At 41.9% G+C, this 26,275-nt stretch overlaps 1 protein-coding gene and 1 pseudogene across 1 annotated transcript in view; one reads left to right on the top strand and one right to left on the bottom strand.

Moving 5' to 3' along the window:
* Positions 1-26,275, bottom strand: part of LOC126284715 (unconventional myosin-XVIIIa) — a 1,203,577-nt gene that overhangs the window by 1,031,106 nt on the left and 146,196 nt on the right. The gene's annotated exons all lie outside the window — the stretch shown is intronic.
* On the top strand, positions 25,036-25,154 carry LOC126285673 (5S ribosomal RNA; annotated as a pseudogene).

Below are 26,275 nucleotides of genomic sequence, written 5' to 3' on the forward strand. Positions count from 1 at the left end.
GCTTCTGGTAAATTTCAAACTCATGTCTGTTATTCCTTATTCTAACTGTAAGGTCTAAGAAATTTATACTGTCATCTGTTTGGTGTACAACTGTGAATTTTATGTTTTCATGGGAGCTGTTGAATAACTGGTTCAACTCACTGATGTCATCTTTAGTGCCTTTGATTAAAGTGATGGTGTCATCCACATATCTGTAGTAGTAGATGATATTTTTGAGGAGGTGGTGATCAGAATTCAGGATTTTGTCTTCTAAGTTACTTATAAATGTTTCAGCTAGCAACCCAGAAAGATTCGAGCCCATTGCCAGGCCATCTGTTTGTATGTAGATTTTATGATTGAATTTAAAGTAGTTGTGTGAAAGTGTGAATTCGAGCAGGTCCATTAGCTCAGTAATGTGAGTTGAAGGGATTTTTTTATGTTTTTGTAGGTTGGCATTGATTATCTGCAGTGTGGGATCTATTGGCACATAGGAATAAAGGTTTTGTATGTCAAATGACGCAAGTGTGGATCCGTCAGGTACTTCTATGTCTTTGATATGTTGTGTGAATTCTGTTGTGTTTTTAAGTGTTCTCTCATTATTGAATGTATATGCTTCTTTGAGAATTTTGAAGAGCATTTTGTTGAGTTTGAATGTTGGGCTGTTCCTGCAGTTCACTATAGGTCTTATGGGGGTCCCATTTTTGTGTATCTTGGGTTGTGACCGAAGGCAAGGTGCTTGTGGGCTCATTGTTACAATATTTCTTGCTTCTTGGATGGTGAGTAGAAAGTTGATGTTGTTTGAGATGTGTTTAATCTCTTTTTGAATTCTGGCTGTTGGATCTTTATGTATCTCTGTTATGTGGTTGGTTTGGAAGAAGTCTAAAGTTTTTTCAACATATGTTGCTCTGTTCATTACAACAGTTGTGTTACCCTTGTCAGCTTTTACAATTATTGCATTATTCATGTTTAATTTAGTCTTAATGGTACGCATAAGGATTTCTTCTCTTTTCTTGTATGCTGGGAATGGTTTTGCAATTTCCTTCTCAATAATTTCATTAATTTTGTGGCAGGCTGCTATTCTGTCATTTTGCTTCTTAAGGGCGATGGTTGAGATCTGTGTGGCACTAGTGATGAGCTTTTCTTGGTTCCTTGGGTCCAGTGGAGCTTGAACATTGTGTTTTAAACCTTTGCAGAGTAGTGTTTCTTCTTCTGCAGTGAATATTATGTCTGTGTTGTTGAGGAAAGGTGTGTAGAATGTGTGTTTCCTTTGGCTGTTTTGGTTCAGTTTGGGAGGTAACTGTTGATTTATAAGACTGGCTAGTTTTTTCTTCTGTGTGGTTTTTGTTTTCTGTACAATGAACTCGATGTACTTTCTGACTTTTTCGGTTATGGAATCGTAGTCTAGTCTATGAAGCAACTTTCCCAACTGTAATTCTGCATTATAAAGCTGCGTGTTGAACATTTGTTTGTTTAATATAAAGTTCTTTCAGTTCGTTTTTCACCCAGAATTTCCGTGCGTTTACCAGTGTTTTCTTTGCAGTTGTCGTGTTTATTTTGACGTCAATCTTTACATAATTTGGAATGACGTTATTTCTGAGACAATTTCTGTTGAAGTGAATATGCTGTGTTGTCATTGCGAGCTTTTCTGCGCTGTTTTTGTACTCGAAAATAGCCTTGATTGCCTGACTGGGCAGATTAACTTTAAATGCGAACATTTTTAGGTTAGGCTTTACCGTGACTGTTGTTGTTGTTGTTGTTGTTGTCTTCAGTCCTGAGACTGGTTTGATGCAGCTCTCCATGCTACTCTATCCTGTGCAAGCTGCTTCATCTCCCAGTACCTACTGCAACCTACATCCTTCTGAATCTGCTTAGTGTACTCATCTCTCGGTCTCCCTCTACGATTTTTACCCTCCACGCTGCCCTCCAATGCTAAATTTGTGATCCCTTGATGCCTCAAAACATGTCCTACCAACCGATCCCTTCTTCTAGTCAAGTTGTGCCACAAACTTCTCTTCTCCCCAATCCTATTCAATACCTCCTCATTAGTTACGTGATCTATCCACCTTATCTTCAGTATTCTTCTGTAGCACCACATTTCGAAAGCTTCTATTCTCTTCTTGTCCAAACTAGTTATCGTCCATGTTTCACTTCCATACATGGCTACACTCCAAACAAATACTTTCAGAAACGACTTCCTGATACATAAATCTATATTCGATGTTAACAAATTTCTCTTCTTCAGAAACGCTTTCTTTGCCATTGCCAGTCTACATTTTATATCCTCTCTACTTCGACCATCATCAGTTATTTTACTTCCTAAATAGCAAAACTCCTTTACTACTTTAAGTGTCTCATTTCCTAATCTGATTCCCTCAGCATCACCCGATTTAATTTGACTACATTCCATTATCCTCGTTTTGCTTTTGTTAATGTTCATCTTATATCCTCCTTTCAAGACACTGTCCATTCCGGTCAACTGCTCTTCCAAGTCCTTTGCCGTCTCTGACAGAATTACAATGTCATCGGCGAACCTCAAAGTTTTTACTTCGTCTCCATGAATTTTAATACCTACTCCAAATTTTTCTTTTGTTTCCTTTACTGCTTGCTCAATATACAGATTGAATAACATCGGGGAGAGGCTACAACCCTGTCTCACTCCTTTCCTAACCACTGCTTCCCTTTCATGCCCCTCGACTCTTATTACTGCCATCTGGTTTCTGTACAAATTATAAATAGCCTTTCGCTCCCTGTATTTTACCCCTGCCACCTTTAGAATTTGAAAAAGAGTATTCCAGTCAACATTGTCAAAAGCTTTCTCTAAGTCTACAAATGCTAGAAATGTAGGTTTGCCTTTTCTTAATCTTTCTTCTAAGATAAGTCGTAAGGTCAGTATTGCCTCACGTGTTCCAACATTTCGACGGAATCCAAACTGATCTTCCCCGAGGTCTGCATCTACCAGTTTTTTCCATTCGTCTGTAAAGAATTCGCGTTAGTATTTTGCAGCCGTGGCTTATTAAACTGATAGTTCGGTAATTTTCACATCTGTCAGCACCTGCTTTCTTTGGGATTGGAATTATTATATTCTTCTTGAAGTCTGAGGGTATTTCGCCTGTCTCATACATCTTGCTCACCAGCTGGTAGAGTTTTGTCATGACTGGCTCTCCCAAGGCCGTCAGTAGTTCTAATGGAATGTTGTCTACTCCGGGGGCCTTGTTTCGACTCAGCTCTTTCAGTGCTCTGTCAAACTCTTCACGCAGTATCGTATCTACCATTTCGTCTTCATCTACATCCTCTTCTATTTCCATAATATTGTCCTCTAGTACATCGCCCTTGTATAAACCTTCTATATACTCCTTCCACCTTTCTGCCTTCCCTTCTTTGCTTAGAACTGGGCTGCCATCTGAGCTCTTGATATTCATACACGTGGTTCTCTTCTCTCCAAAGGTATCTTTAATTTTCCTGTAGGCAGTATCTATCTTACCCCTAGTGAGATAAGCTTCTACATCCTTACATTTGTCCTCTAGCCATCCCTGTTTATCCATTTTGCACTTCCTGTCGATCTCATTTTTGAGACGTTTGTATTCCTTTTTGCATGCTTCATTTACTGCATTTTTATATTTTCTCCTTTCATCAATTAAATTCAATATTTCTTCTGTTACCCAAGGATTTCTAGCAACCGTGACTGTTATTGACATTAAATGAAACAATAAGTTTACTGTTACCAGTCACTGTTTAATTGCTTCTACAACGCGTTTCAAAGGTTTAAACCTCCATCATCAGGTGGATATACATCAGTTAATATGGCATTTGTGTGTTTGTGCTGTGTTACGATTTCTTTGGAGGAAGTTGTGACACTGTCTAGTGGAGAAAACAAAACAGTATTTCAGAACTTGGTCTGTTTTGACAAAAATTGAACTTGTATCTAGCAGTAAACATAAATTAAGTAAGATAAAGTACCTCCAGTGGTCACAGGATCCTTTTACAGTCGTAACACATCACATGAACACTATCATATTGTATAAACAAATATGGCGTCGTAATGTTGTTAACATGGTGTTTTGTTTCATGCAGGTGGGTGGCAATAGCTGATGTGTGGTATTTTTTGTTTTACAACACAAGTATCAGCATCCTACACATCCAACCAAAAGGCAGAAAACTAGACATCCTTGAAACACTCCAAATATACAAACATCAAACTAAACAACCTGAATGCATCTTAAATGACAAAAATGACAATATTTACAGTAGTATCATCTCCGTTTTCAACAACTGCCTACGTCATTAAAAATTGCTAAGCGCGCACACACACACACACACACACACACATACACACACACACACACAGACCCTAAGATTTACCACTAATATTTATTTATGTTACCATAACAGCCCTGAGTGTACAGGAGATTGACTTCATTTACAGATATACAATCACACCAACAGTTTGTACCCCTTGTCAGCTTGAAACTATGTATACAACTGCTGATACAAATACACATCCATGTGCACTTTTTAAGCATTTACCAATGTATTACCACAACCTTTAGACAGTTAATACATGCAACAGATATAATCTTAAGATCCTTTGCCTTGTAAAGTTTGCTGTCAATCTATCTCTCTCTCTCCACCCTCTCCCTCCCTCTCATGTTCTCTTTATATTCCTTCCCCTCTGCCTCCAGCCTTTCATATCTACCTATGAACCCCTATAAGAATGGTCAATTGTGTATTATTTTATTTTATTTTATCACTGTAGCCAATATGATTATTGTACTTAAAGTTTCTAACACCTCACCTGATTGTATAAATGAGTATGAACTTTATGCTATTTTATGCTGTCAAAATCGTATTTACTTACTGCCTGAAGTATTTACTCCAACAAATGTATTCAACACCTCCAAATCATTCAAAAAAGTTTTCTGTAATAATGTTGTTAGGACGTATATTCTCTGGACTTTGTGAGAACGTTTTCTCTTTTGCTGTACGATCCATGCACCTAATAGATTACGACGCCATATTTGTTTATACAATATGATAGTGTTCATGTGATGTGTTACGACTGTAAAAGGATCCTGTGACCACTGGAGGTACTTTATCTTACTTAATTTATGTTTACTGCTAGATACAAGTTCAATTTTTGTCAAAACAGACCAAGTTCTGAAATACTGTTTTGTTTTCTCCACTAGACAGTGTCACAACTTCCTCCAAAGAAATCGTAACACAACACAAACACACAAATGCCATATTAACTGATGTATATCCACCTGATGATGGAGGTTTAAACCTTTGAAACGCGTTGTGGAAACAAATAAACAGTGACTGGTAACAGTAAACTTATTGTTTCATTTAATGTCAATAACAGTCACGGTAAAGCCTAACCTAAAAATGTTCGCATTTAAAGTCATTTTTTCGGATGAATCCAGGTCCCGTTTACAGCATCATCATGGTCGCATCCGTGTTTGGCTTCATCGCGGTGAACGCACATTGGAAGCGTGTATCCGTCATCGCCATACCGGCGTATCACCCGGAGTGATGATATGGGGTGCCACTGGTTACACGTCTGGGTCACCTCTTGTTCGCATTGACGGCGTTTTGAGCAGTGGACGTTAAATTTCAGATGTGTTACGACCGGTGGCTCTACCCTTCATTCGATCAATGCGAAAGCCTACATTTCAGCAGAATAATGCACGACCGCATGTTGCAGTTCTGTACGGGCCTTTCTGGATACAGAAAATGTTCGACTGCTGCCCTGGCCAGCACGTTCTCCAGATCTCTCACCAATTGCAAACGTCTGGTCAATGGTGGCCGAGCAACTGAATCGTCACAATACGCCAGTCACTACTCTCGATTAACTGTGGTATCGTGTCGAAGCTGCATGGGCGGCTGTACCTGTACACGCCATCCAAGCTCTGCTTGACTCAATGCTCCGGCGTAACAAGGCCTTTATTACGGTCAGAGGTGGCTGTTCTGGGTACCAATTTCTCAGGGTCTATGAACCAAATTGCGTGAAAATGTAATCACAAGTCAGCTCTAGTATAATATATTTGTCCAATGGATACCAGTTTATCATCTGCATTTCTTCTTGGTGTAGCAATTTTAATGGCCAGTAGCGTATGTTCTTCCTGGTCGGGAAAAAAATATGGAAGATACGATTGCAGGTCTGACACATGGTCGATGACTTATGGAAGTTTGGATCTCGCTGTGATTCGTCCACGTACAGTCGAAGCGTTTAAGACGATCGTTCGCGTAAAGACGGAAATCTGGGTTCGAGTCCCGTCCGGAACAAATGTTCACTGTCGTTACTCCAACATACAGCAGACGATGGTTAATATTCCGAATTTCGAATATATTGCCTATAGAGAAAATTAAGGTAAATTGGCTGCCATCCGCAGAGCACTTCCAAGAAATCTGAACAAAATAGCAGATAGTACTAGTCTTAAAATTTCAGCTGAAGAAAAAGTCATGACAAATATAAATAATGCAATTAAATACATAGAAGAGCGAAAAGATAAAACAGAGGGAGTTAGATAATTTAAATACCTTGGAGAAACTTCACAGCAGAATGGATCAGAAAAATAGTCAATTCATGAATGAGTGAATAAAATGGAAAGCGCATACGGTTTGACAAAACGTATCTACAACAAGAAATGCATACTGGGAAAAACAAAACTAGAATACAATACTACAATTGTGAGAGCAGAATTTTTATATGCGTGTGTACGTTCTACATTGAACTATAGTTGGAGACAATATAGATACTTGAAAGACGGATTATCAGAAAATTAATCACCGGAATACAAAGTACGGACGGGTCGAAAGTGAGGAGTAAGGAAGACATTTACGAACTACAGAGAAAATAAGAGAAATATGGTAAAGACTAGATTAAGCTTCTATCCTCAGTGCTACCCAATGAATAAGGATAACGGAACAAATGTTCCTATATTTCTAGAAAAAATAAATCAACGGTAGCACGGTTACAGAAATAAGAAAAGAACTACAATGAAAGAAAATCAAAGAATAGTAAATAACAGAAAGAAATCTTTTTTAGAATCAAATACTAAATTTCAGCGGGTATCAAGGCAGAATAAATAAGAAACCACGAACCAAACGAACAGAAGAAAGCAGAAGACAACATTAGAAAATGGTTATCGCTGTTGGTCCATCATGGCCAGGAGACATCGGCTGGTAAGTACTCTTCAATGTCAATAAATGTCACCAACAGCGGTATACTTTAAGATATTTTATTCTATTCTCAAAGGAATCAGTTTCGTAAAAGTGTATTGAAAATTTAGAGAATGGTGGTGGATTACTGAAAAAATGGACACAACACAGAAAGAAGAGAGGAATTGAATACCTTACTTGATCCTACTTCAGTACAAAAATAAAAATAGAAAGGAATAGGCAGGGAACTGATTACGTGACATCAATACCCAAAAAGAAAAAAGAGAAACTACAGCACGTGGCAAACATATCAACGGCGAACAGACTAATCTCTACATTTAATGACGTATGTGCCTATGACTTCTTACGGTGAGGTCGTTGTTGTTGTCTTCAGTCCAGAGACCGGTTTGATGCAGGTCTCCATGCTACTCTATTCTGTCCAAGCTTCTTCATATCCCAGTACCTACCGCAACCCACATCCTTCTGAATCTGTTTACTGTGTTCATCTCTTGGTCTCTCTCTACCATTATTACCCTCCACGCTGCCCTCCAATACTAAACTGGTGATTCCTTGATGCCTCAGGCGCGCGAGATTAGCCGAGCGGTCTGAGGCGCGGCAGTCATGGACTGTGCGGCTGGTCCCGGCGGAGGTTCGAGTCCTCCCTCGGGCATGGGGGTGTGTGTTTGTCCTTAGGATAATTTAGGTTACGTAGTGTGTAAGCTTAGGGACTGATGACCTTAGCAGTTAAGTCCCATAATATTTCACACACATTTGAACATTTATTTTTATGCCTCAGAACATATCCTACCAACCGATCGCTTCTTCTAGTCAAGCTGTGCCACAAACTCCTCTTCTCCCCAATTCTATTCAATACCTCCTCATTAGTTATATGATCAATCCATCTAAACTTCAGCATTTTTCTGTAGCGCCACATTTCGACAGCTTCCATTCTCTTCTTGTCCAAACTATTTGGCTACTCTCCATACAAGTGCTTTAGGGAAAGACTTCCTACCACTTAAATCTATATTCGATGTTAACAAATTCTCTTCTTCAGAAACGCTTTCCTTGCCATTGCCAGTCTACAATTTATATCCTCTCTACTTTGACTATCATCGGTTATTTTGCTCCCCAAATAGCAAAACTGCTTAAATACTTTAAGTGTCTCATTTCGTAATCTAATTCCATCAGAATCAGGTAACCGACAATTTTGCACAATATTTTCGTAACAACAAAGTTAAAATTCGTCTCTGGAGAGAAAAACCGCTAAGAGTTCAATCACGCCACAACACTGAAGCTCGTGAGTGTACCAAATTGAGAGTGTAGTAACCACCAAAAATACACATTGGGCAAACCGGAGGGGATTTTGAAACTAGATTTAAGGTACATTCCAGTCTTAATTGCAATAATAATGTTGCCGGGCTCACTTGGTCGAATGCGAACACCGTATTGAATGCCCGCAAACAAATCTTACAATTTTAAGTACGGAAGGTAAAGCGCGTTCTCTGGATATACACTGACACACACACACACACACACACACACACACACACACACACACACACACAGAGAGAGAGAGAGAGAGAGAGAGAGAGAGAGAGAGAGAGAGAGAGAGAGAGAGAGAGAGAGAGAGAGGGGGGGGGGGGGGGAAGAAGCTTCACAAAGGAATCATGCGAATGGGAAGGAAATCAGTAGATGTGATATACACAGACAGACAAACAAACAAATGATTGCCATTTCTAAGAGATTGAATGATTTATTCAAGAGAACGAGCTTCACAAACCAACGCGTTGGTGATCCTTACGCAAGCAGTTATTCGGCTTCGCATTGGTTGATAGTTGTTGGTTGACCTCCTGAGGGATACAGTGCCGAACTCCGTCCAATTAGCGCGTTAGGTCGTCAAAATCTCAAGTTGATTGGTGGGCCCTGCCCACAATGCTCCAAACTTTCATCATTGGGAAGAGATCCGGCGACCTTGCTGGTCAGGGTAGGGTTTGGCAGGCAAGAAGACATAACAGTAGAAACTCTCGCCGTGTGCGGAAGAGCATTGCCATGCTCAAATGTAAGCCCTGGATGGCTTGCCATGAAGGCAACAGAACGCGGCGTAAAATATCATCGACGTACCGCTGTGCTGTAAGGGTACCACGTATGACGACCAAATGGGTCCTGCTATGGAACGTAAGCGCATCCCAGACTATCACTCCGGTTGTCGGGCCTCATGGCCGGCGGCAGTCGGGTTAGTATTCCACATCTGTCCGGCGCTCCTTCAGATACGTCTTCGCTGGTCACAGGAGCCCGTTTGGAAGCGGAACTCGTCACTGAAGACAATTATGCTCCCCAATTGATTCCTGTCCGGAGGTGTGTGTGGAGACGTCCCGGTTAACGGTGGGATATACTGCCGCCCACCGTACTGCACAAGAACCAGGAGTTATTTAACAATGAAACTCGTCAAACAGCCGTGCAACTGAGAAGTTATGTTATTTTCTCTACCAATTTTGGCAATTCATTATGTCATCCTCAGGTCCCATATGCATCTCTCAAAAATAATCGATGTTGGTAAACTGCGGCCATATATTTCTGGATATCGTGAATACTCAAATGCTTCCTTCGAAGACTTGACTCCAAGGAAGCACTTCAGGATCTACATCCAGTAACACATGGCCCCAGTATGCCAATACCGATTATTTATTAGAGGAGCCTGAAGATAGCATAATCAATTGCCGAAACTAGTAGTGAAAATAAAATAACTTCTCAATTCCACGGCTGTTTGGTGAATTTCATTGTCAAATATTTGTTCAACCGCTGTCCCATGTCGTGAATGGAACAACAGAGACCCGGAGCGATGGTCAGGGATGGCAGAACTCCTGCGACCGCGGCACCCTTATCGCATAGCAGTCGGTCACCAATATCCTCGCCACGTTTTGTTGCCCTTCATGGCAAGTCATCCTGGACATGCATATTAGCACACGGAGTGAGTTTCTACTCCTTTTCTTCGTGGTTGCCAAGCCCTATGTTGGCCAGGAAGGTCGTCCGATCTCTTCCCAATAGAGAACGTTTGGTGGATTTTGGACGGAGCTCTCCAGCCACCTCAGGATTTTGACGATCTAACGCGACAATTGGGCAGAATTGCGATGCCACCGATCTTAGAACGATAGGCTTTTTCAAGCTGCCCGTGTCTCTGTCCTCGTATTATATGACTCCTCACGACTAACTGATTCTCAATCCCCAAGATTCCTCTCGTGAACAACAGCGCTGTGGGTTGTTCGCCGAGGCATCTATCATCATCGCAACAAGGTCGTACAAACCTGTCCGATCTCCAGTGCGCCAGCCGGCGGCACATAGCTATGAAGCAACGCCTTCAACGTCTTCGCCGCCACAAAAAATGCAATGGAATTTTTCCTTCTCCATGACAACGCAAGAACTCATACCAGTCTGCGCACCAGAGATGAGCTCACTAAAAAAAAAGGAAAATGTAAATGAGTGTGAAATCTTATGGGACTTAACAGCTACGTCATCAGTTCCTAAGCTTACACACTACTTAACCTAAATTATCCTAAGGACACACACACACACACACACACACACACACATACACACACACACACACACACACACACACACACATGCCCAAGGGAGGACTCGAACCTCCGCCAGGATTAGCCGCACACACTGCATCTCACAAAACTTTATCGGACTGTTCTTCCTCATCCACCTTATAGCCCTGATCTCGCACCTTCCAACATCCACCTCGTTGGCCAGATGAAGGATAAAGTCCGCGTGAAGCCGTACGTGGATGATGGCGAGGTTATCGATGCAGAAAGACGTTGGATCCGACGTCGACCAGTAGAGTGGTACAATGCGGGCGTAAAAGCCCTCCCAGTAAGGTCGGATTGAAAGGAGATTATGCTGAAAAAAGGGTTTTGTAGCCAATGAGTGGAAAGTAATATGGTGTATTGAATCCTGAATAAAACAAACCTGCTCGCAGAAAAAGAATGTGTTGCATTATTTGTTGAACACAACTCGTATGTCTGTTTCACCAATATTACAGTTCTCGGTCTCTTATTTGTCTGTAGTTATCCTCCTGTTCCCATCATTAATTAAGTCATTTATCTTGGTAAAAGAAGCCGGCTGTATATCGTGTAGTCTGATGTCTTCACGGTCCAGGGAACAGAAGACTAGCGAGTGAGATCGTCATTATCCGCTCGTAGGGTAAACGGTGATAGGTGCAATCTCTCACTTACATCTCGCCGAGGATCTACAGACTCCCACGTGATTTAAAACATGGCTTGACGAACGTACTTAACTATGCTGCCTGACACAAAAATCAAAGCATTAGCAGACGGAGGAGGGAACGAAATGGAACCTCATGCGTTGAGAGAGTATGTGATGTATTAATAATTAAAAACTCGAGACAAATTTACAAGGAACTTGGCCTTGAGCCCACTTGACAGAACGATGTTGCGTCCCGTCGAACTCAGTGCGTGCACTGATAACGGTTGGGAAGAGTATCAATGAAGCCGCTGTATCCGCTCCTTAGGCAAGCAGGTCTACAACTGCTCTAACTGGTCCTTCATATGCCACATACTGGCACTTTTTTTTCTTATTTTTATTTAGCGTCGCGTCTGCAATGAAGAAGGTTTCCCATCTGTCTAAGGTCTCAGCTTTGGTTAAAATCTTATACGTTCTTGGTTTCAGAGGTACTGTTTTTTCTGTTTTACGTCAATCCGATACAATTGATTCTACAACGTTTTTGTAATTTAAATAATTTATATTCAATAGCTTCACGATGTAGTTCCGCGTGTTGAATAATTTCTACTAGGAATCTGAAATAAGATACATCACCCACTTTGCAAACTGAGTTCACTACGGTTGGTGATATTGTAACGTTACGCGTATGTAGGAGAGCGATCTCGCTGCTTGGCAGTAGTTTGAGGGGAGGTGAAACTGTTGTTCGACTGATAGCTAGCGGGCCCAGGGCTCGGGGCGCGCCTCAGCAGGTCCGGGTGGGCGACCGATACGGGCGAGTCCAGGCACAAACGACGAATTTGGACATAGCTTTTGTGCAGGGGACAAAGCTTCAAAAAATGGCGGAGTGTCAGACAGCCTGAAAGATGGATTTTTTTTTTTGGTCATCAGTCTACTGACTGGTTTGATGCGGCCCGCCACGAATTCCTTTCCTGTGCTAACCTCTTCATCTCAGAGTAGCACTTGCAACCTACGTCCTCAACTATTTGCTTGACGCATCCAATCTCTGTCTTCCTCTACAGTTTTTGCCCTCTACAGCTCCCTCTAGTACCATGGAAGTCATTCCCTCATGTCTTAGCAGTTGTCCTATCATCCTGTCCCTTCTCCTTATCAGTGTTTTCCACATATTCCTTTCCTCTCCAATTCTGCGTAGAACCTCCTCATTCCTTATCTTTTCAGTCCACTTAATTTTCAACATTCTTCTATAGCACCACATCTCAAATGCTTCGATTATCTTCTGTTCCGGTTTTCCCACAGTCCATGTTTCACTACCATACAATGCTGTACTCCAGACGTACATCATCAGAAATTTCTTCCTCAAATTAAGGCTGGTATTTGATATTAGTAGACTTCTCTTGGCCAGAAATGCCTTTTTTGCCATAGCGAGTCTGCTTTTGATGTCTTCCTTGCTCCGTCCGTCAATTGGTTATTTTACTGCCTAGGTAGCAGAATTCCTTAACTTCATTGACTTCGTGCCCATCAATGCTGATTGTTAAGTTTCTCGCTGTTCTCATTTCTACTACATCTCATTACCTTCGTCTTTCTCCGATTTACTCTCAAACCATACTGTGTACTCATTAGACTGTTCATTCCGTTCAGCAGATCATTTAACTCTTCTTCACTTTCACTCAGGATAGTAATGTCATCAGTGAATCGTATCATTGATATCCTTTCACCTTGTATTTTAATTCCACTCCTGAACCTTTCTTTTATTTCCATCATTGTTTCCTCGATGTACAGATGGAAGAGTAGGGGCGAAAGGCTACAGCCTTGTCTTACTCCCTTCTTAATACGAGCACTTCGTTCTTGATCGTCCACTCATTATTCCCTCTTGATATGACCCGTCTCTCCCTATAGCTTACCCCTACTTTTTTCAGTATCTCGAACAGCATGCACCAGTTTATATTGTCGAACGCTTTTTCCAGGTCGACAAATCCTATGAACGTGTCTTGATTTTTCTTTAGCCTTGCTTCCATTGTTAGCCGTAACGTCAGAATTGCCTCTCTCGTGCCTTTACTTTTCCTAAAGCCAAACTGATCGTCACCTAGCGCATTCTCAATTTTCTTTTCCATTCTTCTGTATATTATTCTTGTAAGCAGCTTCGATGCATGAGCTGTTAAGCTGATTGTGCGATAGTTTTCGCACTTGTCAGCTCTTGCCGTCTTCGGAATTGTGTGGATGATGCTTTTCCAAAAGTCAGATGGTATGTCGCCAGACTCATATATTCTACACACCAACGTGAATAGTCGTTTTGTTGCCACTTCCCCTAATGATTTTAGAAATTCTGATGGAATGTTATCTATCCCTTCTCCCTTACTTGACTGTAAGTCCTCCAAAGCTCTTTTAAATTCCGATTCTAATACTGGATCCCCTATCTCTTGTAAATCGACTCCTGTTTCTTCTTCTATCACATCAGACAAGTCTTCACCCTCATAGAGGCTTTCAATGTATTCTTTCCACCTATCTGCTCTCTCCTCTGCATTTAACAGTGGAATTCCCGCTGCACTCTTAATGTTACCACCGTTTCTTTTAATGTCACCAAAGGTTGTTTTGACTCTCCTGTATGCTGAGTCTGTCCTTCCGACAATCATATCTTTTTCGATGTCTTCACATTTTTCCTGCAGCCATTTCGTCTTAGCTTCCCTGCACTTCCTACATATTTCATTCCTCTGCGACTTGTATTTCTGTATTCCTGATTTTACCCGAACATATTTGTACTTCCTCCTTTCACCAATCAGATGAAGTATTTCTTCTGTTACCCATGGTTTCTTCGCAGCTACCTTTTTTGTACCTATATTTTCCTTCCCAACTTCTGTGATGCCCCTTTTTAGAGATGTCCATTCCTCTTCAACCGTGCTGCCTACTGCGATATTCCTTATTGCTGTATCTATAGCGTTAGAGAACTTCAAACGTATCTCGTCATTCCTTAGAACTTCCGTATCCCACTTCTTTGCGTATTGATTCTTCCTGACTAATGTCTTGAACTTCAGCCTACTCTTCATCACTACTATATTCTGATCTGTGTCTATATATGCTCCTGGGTACTCCTTACAATCCAGTATCTGATTTCGGAATCTCTGTCTGACCATGATGTAATCTAATTGAAATCTTCCCGTATCTCCCGGCCTTTTCCAACTATACCTCCTCCTCTTGTGATTCTTGAACAGGGTATTCGCTATTACTAGCTGAAACTTGTTACAGAACTCAGTTAGTCTTTCTCCTCTTTCATTCCTTGTCCCAAGCCCATATTCTCCTGTAACCTTTTCTTCTACTCCTTCCCCTACAACTGCATTCCAGTCGCCCATGACAATTAGATTTTCTTCCCCCTTTAGATACTGAATTGCCCTTTCAATATCCTCATACACTTTCTCTAACTGTTCATCTTCAGCTTGCGACGTCGGCATGTATACCTGAAGTATCGTTGTCGGTGTTGGTCTGCTGTCGATTCTGATTACAACAACCCGGTCACTGAACTGTTCACAGTAACACACCCTCTGCCCTACCTCCCTATTCATAACGAATCCTACACCTGTTATACCATTTTCTGCTGCTGTTGATATTACCAGATACTCATCTGACCAGAAATCCTTGTCTTCCTTCCACTTCACTTCACTCACCGCTACTATATCTAGATTGAGCCTTTGCATTTCCCTTTTCAGATTTTCTAGCTTCCCTACCACGTTCAAGCTTCTGACATTCCACGCCTCGACGCGTAGAACATTATCCTTTCGTTGATTATTCAATCTTTTTCTCATGGTAATCTCCCCCTTGGCAGTCTCCTCTCGGAGATCCGAATGTGGGACTATACCGGAATCTTTTGCCAATGGAGAGATCATCATGACACTTCTTCAACTACAGGCCACATGTCCTGTGGAAACACGTTACGTGTCTTTAATGCAGTGGTTTCAATTGCCTTCTGCATCCTCATGTCGTTGATCATTGCTGATTCTTCCGCCTTTAGGGGCAATTTCCCACACCTAGGACAAGAGAGTGCCCTGAACATCTATCCGCTCCTCCGCCCTCTTTGACAAGGCCGTTGGCAGAATGAGACTGACTTCTTACGCCGGCAGTCTTCGGCCGCCAATGCTGATTATTTATCAAAATTTAGGCAGTGGCGGGGATCGAACCAGGGACCGAAGACGTTTTTGATTATGAATCAAAGACGCTACCCCTAGACCACGGGGGTCTATGAAACTTTTAAATGCTTCATGCGATTTCGACATATGATAGATATCTCAGTGCTGCACCATAGCTATTATCTCTGAAACCTACACACCTCTATCTATTTTATTTATTGATTTATTACATTTTTTGTATCTTTTCATTATGCAATTGTTTGTCAGAACATCCTATCATCCATAATTACACAGCAAATGATCATCATATTTTCACCTAGATCCACAGCATAGATTATGTTATATTATAACATTTTGTAGTGAATAATTCCAGGTAAGCTGCAAATGATATAATTAGTAATCCTCCTCCTTCACTTAAAGCTTGTTTCGGCTACTGCGCCATTTTCAGGTAAACCCGTAGACGTGAGTATACTTACGTTTATAAAAGTTGTACAGAAAAGTCAATTGCACCCATACTTACATCTAGTTGGAAAAGATGCCCATGTTGCATGTGACTAAACTATCGACTGTCTATTTGTTGCTAGATCGCTATAATCGCTTAAGTTTTGTTTGTGTAGAATATTTTCGCGAAATATTTTTGACAGTTGATTCTCGTCGATGCTTTGCGTTTACAGTGCAGTCTTTGTTAGTGTTGCTTTTCATTGCTGTTATAATTTTGTTATCGTTTGTGTTCACAACTATCTTTGGTTTACTATTCACTGCGATTTTTATCCGTTATCGTTTTCCAAAATATCAATACAATTTTCTAAATAATTTTAGTGTTTGAGATCGTTTTGTTAATTAAGAAAGTCGTTTGGATAACTTTTTTGTGTGGGTATTCTTAATGAACAAATCGATCTCAAACGCAAAACTGTTTAGAAGATCTTATTGAAAACGAGAACAGATAAGAATCACAGTAAAGAGAAAACCAAAGAAAGTCATACACGAAACCGATAACAAAATTATAATAGCAAATGAAACCTCACCATGAATAGACAGATTGCACTGTAAACATAAAGCATCAGACAGAATAAACTGTCAAAAGTATTTCACGAAAACATTCTACTGTAACAAAACTTAAAGCTTACAGCGATCCAGCAGCAAACAGACCAACTAACTGTAAATATGTGTGCTAACTGACATTTCTGTACAACTTTTTAAACTTAAGTATACTCACCAAAAGCATCATACACAGGTTTATTAAGAATGCCGCTAAAGCCGAAACAAGCTTGTAGTAAAGGAGGAAGAGCACTAATTAAACCATTTGTAACATACACGGAATTAGTCACTACGAAGCAGCATGAATACCTCACGTTTTGTCACAACTGTATTGATTTAATGAACAGTGTACCATATTTCTAGTAACGTCACTTATTATTTATTACAACTGATATTTAAATGTTATGAAAATTTAAGAAGTCGTCAGTCGCAAGTGTTAGCTAACAATGTCAAGTGTTAGCTAAGAATGCCAAAAGACATTTCTGACAAGCAGGCCTAAATAACGATATTTAACGACAATCTGTTGTCATTTATCATTATTCAACATAATTCTCTGTCCTCTACATCCATTACAGAAGTTAGAATAGCACCCTTGCTATTAATTTACTCATTTAACTTTTACTTTTTATTTCTGTATGTTTTATTAATTCGCAATTCAAACCACTGCATAGACTACTTGACAGCAGAATCACAGCTACAGGTTGTCATTGGATGCGAATTAGGTTCAGGGAGTGAATGCAGATGTGTGCGTCTCGACCCTATGGCTAAATGGAGCTATTCTTTTTTAACAGACTCGTGCGTAGCCCCAGACCTAAAGTACGACTAATAGCAGGTGAACGCGTGACAGGTGTATAATAATAAGTTTGTAATAGCATGAGAACGTCACGGCGCAGGGACGCTGTTTAGAAGCGCAACTAGACTGAGCATTATCCGGTAGCTACTGTCGCGGCGTCTAGGTGTCATACAAACTCTTCTCTCGTCGTTTTCGCGCAACTTACCAGCCGTCTTATCACATTACCACAAACATTTTATCCAGACGAAACCCGCAGACCGCACGACTTTCAAATTACTCGCGTCCGGACTATGTCAAGCATACGACACAGGCCAATGAACGATGTATGGACAGCAAAATGTTCATATCAATATTATTTTCCCTTCAATTTCATTTGCGGATGGCGCATGGTCGAAGTTACTCTAAACGCAAATGTTTGAAATTTTACCGTTACGAACATTATTCGGAATGTACGTGTAAGAGAATAGCGTATCTCTTGGGTGTTTCCTGCAACGTACATTAGAGAAACTTGGATATCTGTTATATCTTTCATTAGTAAATACTACTAATTTATGTGAAGTTGTCGTGCTCTTTCAAATTTATTATACGCAAGGACAGTGTAACACTTCTTTTCCTGGTCGTGATAGTGATTTTCCTGTATAATTGTCTATGACAGCGTCGATTTCTGGAGTTGAATGCCAGTCTTTCCCTATTCCTCCTAAACGGGTTGTAGTCGGAGCCGACATGGCTTGCTTACAGATTTGTCTTGTCTCATGATGGCCGGTGTCTGCAACACTCATTGCAGAGAAATAAGTAATCGAAACGCCTACATTCTCTTGCTGAGCCGGATTGGCTGGAAAGCACGGTGCTAAATAATTTCGTGAAGTAGTCTGGAGCTCACAAAACGGAGATGTCGTCTGCAAGTGCTCGTGGGTTGTAAGTGTCATGTACCGTGTAGGTTGGCGCTGGTAATTCCCATGTGTATTTATGAAGTAGGGAATAGGTGATCCTTGGCGATCAAAGAAGTTACTTAGTACAGTACGGCAGAGAGAGAGAGAGAGAGAGAGAGAGAGAGAGAGAGAGAGAGAGAGAGAGAGAGAGAATCCAAAGTGCGTTCCCACGTTGTGTGTGCTGTTCTGCTTAGGTACTTCCCTGTTTTCCTCGGTGGGCGTTGCGGATGGAGTTAGTGTGGAGTTTTTCGATGAAAGGCGACCTCAGAGCAGAACGTGCAGCCATTAACTAGCGGTAGGCGGTGTTGTATAAAAGTTATGGACTTGGCTGGATCTCATTAACGCCAATAAACTTTCCGTGGAAATCTGGGAGTGGTGTTTTTGTTTTACTCTTTCCCTGCTGACTTTGAAACGTATTGCTGTTTCGTTGTGGAGGTGATCGTCGGTGGGACTTGCTAGTGGCTTGCTGAAGGCAGAGTACTGAACTGTTGGCGGTGACCGTATTCTAACCAGTGGTCGGATCTTGGAATCTTACCGGAACCATTTGGGCTGCCTCACGGCTTTGATTATTGGCGTTGAAATCGTGAGAAATTTAACCGTGTCTCGCGGGACAAAGCGATTCTGGCGAACGTTATTTGGAACATTTTCATATGTCCAGCAGTGAAGATGGTTAATCTGGGTCCGTCAATAAACGTTTGCGATCAGTCTTCGAGCAGTACGTGTAATACACTCACATCAATGTGATCGCAAGTCAAAAGTCTGGATAACCGCCTTTCGCAGGGGAGGCTGCCACGAGATGTGCAAGAAAAAAAGACACTGAGGTTCTGGAAGGTAGAACGCGGGACATTTGTCACGCAACACATTTGCCACACTTTCTCCTTCGCCAGGTAGCTTGAGTAGCGATCCCTCACGTAAGGGACGCACTAACTCGTACTACTTCTGTTCGCTTTCAAACTGCTGTCTCCACATCTTACTCGATACAAACTGTACGTAAGAGACCTTTTTCTTCGACATCTTCGCGAAATACAGAGCTTCTTTCCCGAAATCGAAATATATATAACTTTTGGGAAACGAAAGGAATACCGACGACTATGTCAGTATGTAATTAGTTCTGTCAAGTATAAATATAGATCCCTCTGTGTGTAGGGTAGCTTCGTTTCATGCTTACTGATTGCGATAGAAACAGTCCATCGGCATAGGAGCAACAACAAAGGAACTATGTAAAGAGAATGTCAATGTACGCTAATCATTTCTTTTTGATCACTGCATTTGTGGCTACTTTAATTTCTACAACTGCATGCCCAAAAGACAATAAGGAAAGAAGAAATGGGAATGTGAATATTTGAAAAGAAGAACGCCATACTCCATATTGATTTACTCTCTAAAATCCGATATCCATTGCGGCGAAACATTAGTTAATAACATGTAGCGGGAAAATCTTCAAAACATGACTGAAAATACGTTCACTAAATAGAGATAAGGGCATCTATGATTGACATGTCATCTAAAGTCGACGTACAATTTTAGAATGTTAGAAATAAGGAAATGAAGTAATACAGAATGCTATGCTTGTAACGTACGTTGTTTTTCTACATTGTTCATCTCTGGTATTTACAGGGTCTCAGAGAAAGCATCCTAGGTTTTGGAGGGAAAAGCCGTAATTGTGATGATCCGCATTACAACAGAAACAAGAAGCACAACTTAAGGAAAAACAATGTAATGTGTGTTTCAGCTCACAAGCTACATTGAAGCAGATAGTTCCTGTGACTTAGTATGGGCAGAGGTTATATTCGACTACCGTGTAGTCCGTCAACAAAGAAGGTGGCTAACAAAACGCTCGTTCGACCTATACTTGAGTAATGCTCATCACTGTGAGATCCGTAGGGTTGACAGAGCAGATAGAGAAGATCCAAAGAAAAGCGGCACGTTTCGTCACAGGGTTAGCGTGATAGCGTTACGAAGATGTTTAGCAAACTCATGTGGCAGACTCTGCAAGAGAGGCGCTCTGCATCGCGGTGTAGCTTGCTGTCCAGGTTTCGAGAGGGTTCATTTCTGGATGAGGTATCGAATATATTGCTTCCCCCTACTTACACCTCCCGAGGAGATCACAAATGTAGAATTAGACAGATTCGAGCGCGCACGGAGGCTTTCCGGCAGTCGTTATTCCTGCGAACCATACACGACTGAAACAGGAAAGGAAGGTAGTGACAGTGGCACGTAAAGTGCCCTCCGCCACACACGGTTGGGTGGCTTGCGCAGTATAAATGTAGATGTAGACGTAGTCTTCGAACACAGGCGATGGGTCACATTAATGTGACTGGACTGTGTGTGTCACACACGCCGCAGAACGCTAACAGCGCGTGGACTCTGGCCGTGGCTGCGAGAATGATTTCAGTCAGTGTCACGGGAACTTCCGAGGCACGGACAGAATGAACGTTCCAGCAGGTCAGAGGAGTGGTTCGTGAGCGACTTCATTTGTGGATGAATCACACTTCCTTAGGCAAATGCCTATGAATCACCGTCTGCTATCTTCCTTCTACACATTTACATTTCTGTTCACTTTCCAGTTCACTTGGCTCTCGGCGAATACAGCATGATATTTGATGGTTTCGACGGGTTTCAGTGACTGGTCGCTCGCAGTAAACGTGAACAACGATGATTCTTGCTCCTCGGAAACGTGAACAGTAAAGTCTAAAGACACCTTGGCGAGATAGAATGTACAAAATCTCTCGTGATCTACTTCCATGTCAATAGGTTGGGTCAATAAATATTACCCCAAATACGCTGAAACAGAAGCGATTCGTTTTGTACTAAAACGAGTATTTTTGTTTACTCACTTACGTTAAAGCACTGTAAATACTGATTCCATTTTGTCGTTTTCAAGTTGTTTTTAATCCAGTTGAAATAGACATTAGGGAATTTTAACACAGGTCGAATGTACGTTATGCCCCAACTTACATACTGCTGTATTTGAACCTGTATACGTTCTCTATACCATACCTCTTTTTTTCAGTATTGCCTCATATGTAGCCACTTTGAAATGATTATTTCTTACTTGACATTTTACTTTGGGATCAGCAAATAATAGAAGAGGACCAGTCGTAAATAATGTAGGATATTAGTTACTGTGCACCACATTTATCTCACGAATTCGTTTCAGCATATGACCATGCCTAATTTAAATAACAATGCATTAATAAACGATGACTCAGGAACGATGCACTGCATTATGTTTTTAATTAAAGAGAGTGGTCGTCTCCATACGGATATGAGAGTACAATGTGTGAAAAAGTGGGGACGTCGTTATTTGCTTCATCGACCCCGTGACAGCCCGGTTGCCCAAGCATGCTCTTATTATTAAATTTAGCATGACGGCGGTACAGCTTGGAACCCGGTGCACGAACACTTATTTACAGTGGATACCGAGTCAGGCAGAAATTAATGAACCAGACAGAAGAGAAAACTCAACCGAGTGGCTAACGACGGGTTGTGCACAGTTTGAAAACTGCTGGACTGCGTTCTCAAGACGAGCATACGATGACGTCAGACTGGTACATGGTTGTCACACCCTGACCACTGAAGTACCTGACGACTTACGCTGTCTTTCCAACAGAACGGTCGCGTAGAAGGAAATACTATCAATAACTACATCTACTGTTATTACAACGTTCTGCCTTCAACTATAATTATTATTTTCTAACGGTGGCCGCTTTCGGCTGTTATGCTATTTTCAAGTGGTAATCGTGCAGGAGAACAGCCCATCAAGCTGCCCAGCCGCCATTAGCCTTTATGTTGGGGAAAGAAAACTTAGATCATACTGTAACGAAGCAAGACGGAAGGTGTCCTACTTGTTTTTATACTACCTCCTTTTTTATGCTGTCTTTGTATATGTGATAAATACGAGGGCATGCTGTAAAGTAATGCTTCTGTATGCTGTGAAAACTCTCAAAGATTTGCGAATAAAACAAACTTTATTAAGATTCTACATCTTTATTCTTCATGACTACGTATTTGCAGCTCCGTGCTGCTACAAAGCTCCGAATTATATCGTGCAACATGGCATTGAACGTAACTATATCGGAGCGTAAAGAACAGCGTGCTATAACCGAGTCTCGACTTCGAAGTGCTCTTCCACACGTGGACCTTCCTCTCCTTCGACATAACAGTGCCGGACCACACACGAGTGCCGCGACATCTTTAACAATCTAAAGCCTCGGGTTCACTGTTATCGATCATTCTCCATTCAGTATCGACATAGCCCCATTCGATTTTCATCTGCATTCAAAACTTAAAGAGCACACTCGAGGACTTCACTTTGATAGTGATGAAGCGAGGCGAGCAGAAGTGAGGTTGTAGCTCCGTCAATAAAGTGGAACGTTCTACAGTGTCGGTATCAACGAACCGTTTTGTCTTTGGGAGAAGTGTGTTTGTTGTCACAGTGACTATGTTGAGAAATAAAAATGTAGACATGAAGAATAAAAATTTAGAATTTAAAAGTTTGCTTTATTTGAAAAGCTCTAAGAGTTTTCACATTACTTTAAAGCAAGCTCTTGTATACTGTGTATATCTTCAATTCCCAATTTTCGTCTGTGATGCTACTTTGTAATTCTGTATTTATTATTCACTAAATACTTTACAAGCCTCCGACGCTAACGGGGTGATTATTTTGGTAGATGTATTTTATTTTAAGATATTTTCAACATTAACAACAGCCACAAACCATGGGCACATAAAAAGTCGAACTCGGCCAAGAACTGTTTGTTTTAATACTGGCATACCTTGCTTGGAAACCTTCATTCTCCCCTTCCTGGAAACACTTAACCTTTTCCAAACATGTAATATTTCAAAAGATATTTTTATTCGAAATTACCGTGTTACAGAATAAACGAATCTATAAACGCTACTCTCTCCAAAATTCAGAGCGATTGTTGTGCAGCCCCGATTTTTCTGAATCCGAAAAAAGTATAATTTCACCAAAGTACAATGTGAATTATCCATATTAGATATTTCAGCTTTCCAGAAAATTCTTAGCGCGTTCGGTTGGTCAAATTGGACATTCGTGCACCATAAAATAGTACTTTTTGTCATACTTAGAGATACGGTTTTCAGTTAATCAGGATAACCGCCTTCTCAAATGGATATGTTTGTACGTATGACTTTTAGATTATTATTGGATGTATAATTAATCTATAATTTGAATTTTTCGGAAAGCTTCCGTCCGCACGCTTGTGTATATCAGACGCGCATAGGGCCTGGGGCAGTCGACGTTTGGTAATCATTGACCACCGTTGCTATGTGGATACGAGGTTTGCATCTAATGAAAATAATCACTATCAAGACTAGTAAGTGCCACTTGTAGACTTAAGTGAGACTAAATGAAGCCTACATAATGCGCTAACCTGTTGTTAATTTTGCATATTTTCAAATTGTATATTTTTACATTAATACAGACCTTCTTAAACGTCCTTGACACACATTACATTTAAACGGATTAAAAGTAATATTCAGCTGTGTTGTTTCAAGTTATTTAACCTCCATTCGAAGCAGTGATTTAGTAGCAAGCGAGGGAAGCAGACGATCTGGACGATTGTGAGGCATCGAAATGAATAGGTCAGTAGCCCTACAATGGGTAAAAATAGTGTAAAACACTTAGAATGCAGCAGCAGAAACGAGCTGCCCAGATCGAGAAGATCGTAATAAAATTAGTTCTCTTGGCACCGAAAACGGTCAAACAGCTAATGACACCAGTAACAGAGTGCGTGATGGTGAACGTCATTTCAGAAATTTTATACGACTGTTGTGGCTTGCCGCAGTGAAGTGTAAAAATTTACATCTGGATCTGTTGGGTTTGAGGCGGAGGATACACAGAGAGCCAATCATCTTCCGAAACCCAGAAGGTACTTACGAATAGCCCTGTAGTGTACGTGCCGCCGTCAAGTTCTCGGTGGCTTGCGAAGTATGTAAGGAGATTTCTTGCAAGCCGTGTACAGAGCAGTCGTTCACAGAGAGACAGGCAGAGTTGAGGTCTGGAGGGTGGCTGCTACGGGGGTTGGGGTTGGCTTTTCAGGAGGGAGAGCGGTATCCAGGGTCGACGAGACACGCGAGGCGAGTCAGCCGTCGATATTGGGCATGCAGTGAGTCACCCACCGGCCGGAGTAATTCGGCGCTGGCGTCCGACGCACGGCTACGAGCGAGCTCCCAAGGGTGTTGGCGAGAGGGTGGGGGTACCGCACCAACTGCGGAGCCCCAATAATGTGCGTGGGGCCACCAGCCGCTCACGGCAGCCCTCTGCAGCACGAACCAAACTTCCCTGGCAGCCCTAGAAAATATAGGGTTACGTAACGAAGCCTCTGTTTTATTAAATACATGTTAAAATTATTTTCTTTGTACCGTACATACAATCACGTACTGGTCACATATAAGAAACCCCGTCCACAAGCTCTGGCGGGTACATCGGTACCGACCGATCGCCGTGTCATCCCCCGCCAATAGCGCCACTATATGCGGTATGGAGGAGCATGGGATCAGCACACTACTCTCCCGGCCTGCGTCAGTTGTCGTGATCTGAAGCCGCTTCTACTCGGTCAAGTGGCTCCTCAGTTGGTAACATGAAGCTGAGTTCACCCCATTTCAGTCTCCCACCCACGAGAAATCCATCGCAGTAGTGAATATCAAACCCGGCTCCTGTCAGTGGTGCTGACCACTCAGCTACAGAGACTTAACACATTTACATAAGGATAAATATTTTCAGAAAAAAAGTGTTCTGCAGTACTTTCTTTCGGTTGTGGGAAATATTGTTTGGCTTGTGTATGACTTCAACGCCAACGGCCTTGCCGCAGTTGTAACACCGGTTCCCGTCAGATCACCGAAGTTAAGCGCTGTCGGGCTGGGCTAGCACTTGGATGGGTCACCGTCCGAGTTGGCCGAGCGCTGTTGGCAAGCGGGGCGCACTCAGCCCTTGCGAGGCAAACTGAGGAGCTACTTGATAGAGATGTAGCGCCTCCGGTCCCGGAAACTGACATACGGCTGGGAGAGCTGTGCTGACCACATGTCCTATTTCCGCATCCAGTGACGCCTATGGGGTGAGGATGACACGGCGGCCTGTCGGTACCGTTGGGCCTTCATGGCCTGCTCGGGAGGAGTTTAGTTTAATGACTTCAAATGGTTCAAATGGCTCTGAGCACTATGGGACTTAACACCTATGGTCATCAGTCCCCTAGAACTTAGAACTACTTAAACCTAACTAACCTAAGGACAGCACACAACACCCAGTCATCATGAGGCAGAGAAAATCCCTGACGCCGCTGGGAATCGAACCCGGGAACCCGAGCGTGGGAAGCAAGAACGCTACCGCACGACCACGAACTGCGGACTTAATGACTTCATACCCAACAGTAAGAAGAGGCGGGCTACAGAGCGGTGCGGTAACTGGACATGAGCAGAAATGATTACGAACAACTTAAGATATCAAACAGAAGATTAACTCCTATTTCTTAAAGTATACGAAGATTCGTTACACATAACACAGCAAGTAAGTCCAGCTAATACAACAGCAACAAGGATGAGGCTCTCTGTGCTAAAGAATGAATGATGGTGCTGAAGCCACAACTAGGCGGCGTCTGTGTAGCGTCAAGTAGCGAAGAGGCTCCAAGTGTCAGTGGGGGCGTGGCTGCTGCTGGCCGTCCTGTGTCGCGAAGGTAAATGGCGCTCGTGGTATTTCGGCTACAGATGTGGCACAGCGTACGCGCACCATTGGGTCCACCAGATTCTGCCCGACTGCTGTCAGAATCTGACAGGAACTCGTAATTCCACTGCCAACTTTGTGACACCTGTGGGGTGGTGCTGATACGTGACAACACAGTTTGTAACAGCTGATGTGCAGTATTTCACTGTACTTAACATACCGATGGCCTCGCATGCCCTATAATAACAGTAGCTCTAAAGTTCTCCGTACACTATCATCTGCAATAATTTACCTAAAGATTGTGCCGCTACTGAGTACAGCATTACGTGGTTCACATCATTTCTTTTTCAGTGGTGCTACTTGAGTTTATTGTCAT

The sequence above is a fragment of the Schistocerca gregaria genome, chromosome 8 (assembly GCF_023897955.1).
Source record: "Schistocerca gregaria isolate iqSchGreg1 chromosome 8, iqSchGreg1.2, whole genome shotgun sequence".
NCBI classification, from domain to species: Eukaryota; Metazoa; Arthropoda; class Insecta; order Orthoptera; family Acrididae; genus Schistocerca; species Schistocerca gregaria.